This window comes from Dryas octopetala, chromosome 2 (genome assembly GCF_963921425.1).
Source record: "Dryas octopetala chromosome 2, drDryOcto1.1, whole genome shotgun sequence".
Lineage (NCBI taxonomy): Eukaryota > Viridiplantae > Streptophyta > Magnoliopsida > Rosales > Rosaceae > Dryas > Dryas octopetala.
In genome coordinates, this window is record NC_141367.1 from 23,512,304 (window position 1) to 23,517,560 (window position 5,257).

Here is a 5,257-nt window from a genome sequence, read left to right on the forward strand (position 1 = left end):
TGTTGTTATACTGCTATTTTTCCTTATGATCTTTGGTAGCGTTGATTGTAGTAAGGAATTAATTCATTTGTGGCAGCAAATCTGCCATAGAGACCTTAAGCTTGAAAATGTACTCTTAGATGGCAGCACAACACCGTGTGTAAAATATGTGATTTAGAGTAATTATAAAATTTAGTTAATTTGTTAAATTGTTGAATTTAGTTTAATTGTTAAATTGTTATATTTAATTTTTTTGATTATAAGGTGGAAGGCGAATGCATGCATCTAGGACCACCGAGCTGGCATGCACTCCTGATCTCGATACCTCACCCGCTCTTGATGCCGCAGTCCAAGCCACTCCCTCACCCGTTCCTGATGCAGCAGTCTAGGCTACTCCCTTTTCGGCTCCCGATGCTATAGTCCAACCCTCTTCGGCTCACCACTACAGTCAAGTTATAGGCACCTCGGCTCCTGCGTCATGCGGTGTGGCTTTCGTATTTACGCAATTCGGAGGACTGAAGTCGAAGCGGGTGAATAAATTTATTAATACATTTTGTATAAATTTATTAATTTTTGTGTTATATACATTTTGGATATAAAAAATATTAAATTAAATAAAATTAAATAAAATAGGTTTTGTATAAATTTATTAATTTTGTGTTATATATATTTTGGATATATAAAATATTAAATTTAAAAAAATTAATTTTTTTTATAAATAAAATAGGTTTAGGCGACGGAATAATTTCGTCGCCTAAATATACTTTGGGAGAGGAACTACTAATTCGTCGCCCAAAGCATATTTAGGTGACGAATAATTCCGTCGCCTAAATATACTTTGGGAGAGGAACTACTAATTCGTCGCCCAAAGAATGTTTAGGCGACGAATAATTCCGTCGCTTAAATATACTTTGGGAGAGGAACTACTAATTCGTCGCCCAAAGTATGTTTAGGCGACGAATTATTTCGTCGCCTAAACATGCTTTGGGCGACAAACCACATGCCTTAGGAGACGAACTAAATTCGTCTCCCTTAGGTAGCTTTGGGCGACCAAATTGATAAGTTCGTCGCCCAAACTCTTGGGCGTCAAGTTTTGGGCGACCAAATACTCGACGAACACATTCCGTCGCCCAAAGTTTTGGGCGACGAAAATCAACTTTGGGAGAGGAACTAGGTTCGTCGCCCAAAGTGTTTTTTCTTGTAGTGGTTGTTGTGTACTTATCTAGACATCGATTTTTATTTAAAGACCGTTGTGTACTAATAGGAGAGACAACGGTTTCTATACCCTAAAGCATGTATTTTACAACTGTTTTAAGTATAACCACGAGGTGAAATAGCCATTAAGACAACAGTTTATGTATAATAACCGTTGTATAAAATAATAATTTCAATTTGCTTTTGATGTATATAATGCTTTGGTACATCGATTTCTATTGAAAACCGTTGTAGGACGACACTTTAAACAACGGTTATAACCATATAAACGTTGTACAAGATAATAATTTCAATTTGAGTTTGATGTATATAATGCTTTGGTACAATGGTTTCTGTTGAAAACCATTGTAGGACGACACTTAGTACAACTGGTTTTAATCATATAACTATTGTGTAAGATAATAATTCCAATTTGATTTTGATGTATATAATGTAGAAGGCATAAAACTCATACCTCAAATAGCAACTATGATAGTTAATATATTCTTGCACCAATGGAGAAATAATGCCAGTTTAAAAAATCTTATATGGCTCTCTGAAGACCATATAACTAAGCATGCCATACACAAAAACCATCTATAACACAAAAACCAGCCATCAATATTCTAATCTACCAATTTGCTACCATCAATCTAATCTAGCAATTAATTAAGCCTAGCTATCAATCTTGGCAGCACCCAAAAGAATCTAACAAAGTGATCAATGATATATATATATATATACCCCAAGCTAGTCTAGCTAAACACATGACCTACAAAATCAAGTTCAAAAATGTTGCACGTCAAAAATCCACCTTCTACTCGATCTACATATACTGCCCCACAAAGTTTGCCCATTCAGCCCGGACTTCATTGATATCTTCTTGGGTATAAGTGTTGTCATTCCTTCGCTCCCACTAAAACAAGGCAAAAATGGAGTAGTAATTAAAAAGAAAATTCAACCCAAAATGAAGACATAATGAATCTAAGAAATGAATAAACAATATGCCCCTTAGGTAAAAAAGGCCAAGACAGCTCATGATATAAGTGCACAACTACATTAATTAGGAATCAAGCACATATACATAACCAGCAAAATGTCCTAAGCTAATTACACCCAAAACAGAATCTCCCAATGGCCTAAAGAAATTGCACTAGACCACTCATAAATTTGTTATTAATAATATAAGTGCATAACTACATTAATTAAGAATCAAGCTGAAATCAACCTCAAATTCACACAAGTGATCATCAAACAGGGGCCTAGCTATATAACATGTCCACTTCCACAAGTTTGAAAGAATCCACCCAGTATTCCCAATCTGCATGCACCCAAAACACTCTCCTAAGCTAATTTGTTTCCTTTTATTTCTTTACTACATTTCCAATTTTTCAGCCACAAAACAAATAAAAGAATTTCAACATTTCCAGGTAAAAGACAATTTTCATATCACTGCTCAGAGTTCACATGACCAACATAATGTCAAGTTACTTATACTTCACTAATGCATACCTTAGTCACAAAAGCTAAGCTCTGGAGCAGGGGCTACAGCTGATGAAGAGCATGGCAATGTGCAACTGACTGCATCAGGTTTCCGTTTAGAATGTCCATTTGAACATATTACATGTGAAGCTGGTGGTTGACAATTCGAACCACGTGTTCCCCTGAGCAACGAACATTCAGTATTTTTAGTGTTCATTACAATCATAATCAGTGTAAAAACAAAAAATGGATAACCAAATACCATGAGGCTGCAGCTGGAAGAGCAATAGATCTACCAGAGCTTCCATTTGGAGGAGAACCTCTAATAAGGCTTCCAGTATTCTGCAATATAAAAAAACAAAAAACAAAATCAAAACAAGAATATATGCCTCAAAAATAGCACAACTAATATTCAGCTAAACATCACAACTCTGCAACTTGATAGTCACATCTACTAAATAAAGAAAAATTTAACTTCCATTTCAGATTATTCCTCCAGAATTTTAATCAAATACACCTAAACTATATCAAGGCAAAACAAGAACGCAAATAAAAAACAATAGCATCCAGCTCATTCTTACAGTTCCATAACTTTGTAGTAAATATATGACACTTACACTTGAACCATTTTTAATAATAGGTCGTCCAGCAGAAGCAGAACTACTGTTACAATAATCATCTAGTGGCAGAGGCAACACACTCCCTGAACATCATTGCATACTGTGTGCAGCACCAGTAATTTGTTGTACTCTACTCCTTTAAACCATTATGCAAGTTAATTAATCATCCAATCAAAACATTACCAGAAGTTATAAAAAGCAGAAAGCAATGACAAGTATATTAAAGTTACACAAAAATCTTCATTAAAGCATTTTAATGAATATTAAATCTTCATTAAAGCATTTTAATGAATATGGCATTCCTATTTCACCTCCAGTTCTGTTTGGGTGGGTTGTTTCCCTTGCAGCAACACAACAAGCTGACCCCATGATTGCCCAGATACTGAAAGTCTATTGCAGTGGCTAGCATACCACAATAGAATGCACAGAGAATAAAGACAACACTAAAAGTCCCTGTAATGGACAAAAAAAGGTCAAAGAAAAACAATCACAATTTGACTTTATCATTCACAGGAATCACAACTAAAAGAGCAATTGCATATAAGCAGGGAGGTAAAAAGAAAAAAGAAGAGCAATTGCAATTCCAAGAAATATACGCACACAAGAAATTTCAAAAACTGCTTTAAACCATTTTCTCACAGAGAACTGAAATGCTACTCCCCTGAAAAGTACAAAAAGGGAAAAAGATTTAGTCTGTCGTTCATGCTTAAGAACCCAAATCCAAAATTTAAAATAAAATATCAATATGAACCCTTCCTTATGAAAGGAAAATGCAAATAAATTGCTGCCACATTATCTGTTGTACCCAATTAACTGCAGCACTATTTGGTGTATTCAATTCCCATGTTATATACTTATATGCTTAATTTGCTGCAGCATAATTTGTTGTATTGAATTGGCTTGTAAAGGAACATTATACACATTATTGCATTCTGACTAGAAAACTTAATGCAATGGCCACATATTAATACCAAGAAACAAACTCATTCCTGATTGATACCACCGAAACCCATAACATTAAACAACATATGGTTGCTTTAAATGAAGCATACTATATGGTAGCAAGTCAAAGTGAGGTTTAGTTCAACATTTACTCATTGAGTATAAAGTCCACCCACTCCTTTAGCTTCAAATTCAAAAATGAAACCAAACCAAATCAAATTGAAACCACACACACACCAAAAAGAAAAAAAAATTACAACAATTTGGGAAAAAAAAATTAAGAATCAAGTAAAGTAATAACGAGCCTAATAGATACAGAAACAACAATCCTAAATAAATAACATTTTCTATGGATCCAATAATCATCAAAAATCAGAAGAATAAAAACTTCCTAGCAGCTAGAACTAGCAAAATCTGAAAGCATTTCACCTAGACAAGCATTCAAAACTTGGATTAGAAGGTCATAGCTGGCTGTTGGCTGCAAAGCTCAACAATAATGCGTACAAAAAATTAGAGAATAAACCTAGGGTTTGCAAAACTGTTCGAAGTGAAGGAAAACAGAAATGGAAAAGCCAAAATGGATAGAAAAGGGAAAGTCGCCGAGAATCACCTTTATTAGGGTTTCAGAGAGCGAGGAAGGTCTTCCTCTTCGTCCTCAGAATAAGAGAGGTGACGTGCAGATGGAGAGCGAGGGACAACGTCGGAGATGGAGATTGACGCGCGATGAGGACGGAGATTGATGCGCTAGAGGGAAGATCGATCGGTGAAGCCAGAGGACTGAGTTGAGGAGGGAAGATCAATCGATCGATGAAGACTAAGTTGTGGGCTAAGTGTGTGTGTGTGTGTGAGTTTCTGAAAGGTGAAGTCAGAGGGCTTTGACCCAAAAAGACCTAAGGCGCGCGCGATATGTTTCATTAACGCGGTCATGGACTTGTCAAATAGAAAGACCCGCAAAATTTTCTATTTTTGTGAAACTTGCCCAACACAACGGTATTCCCTAATACTATTGTCTGTTAATTGTTAGAAAAAATTATCAAACC

The 5,257-nt window shown here is 35.5% G+C and overlaps 1 long non-coding RNA gene across 1 annotated transcript; it reads right to left on the reverse strand.

The window, feature by feature from the left end:
- Positions 1–1,923: 1,923 nt before the first annotated feature.
- On the reverse strand, positions 1,924–5,025 carry LOC147294352 (uncharacterized). Its single transcript, XR_015120817.1, has 6 exons — positions 4,828–5,025; positions 3,587–3,728; positions 3,273–3,411; positions 2,918–2,997; positions 2,686–2,837; positions 1,924–2,089 (listed from the first exon to the last, which is right to left on the reverse strand). It is a non-coding gene; the product is annotated as an uncharacterized LOC147294352 (long non-coding RNA).
- Between the last annotated feature and the right edge of the window lie 232 nt (positions 5,026–5,257).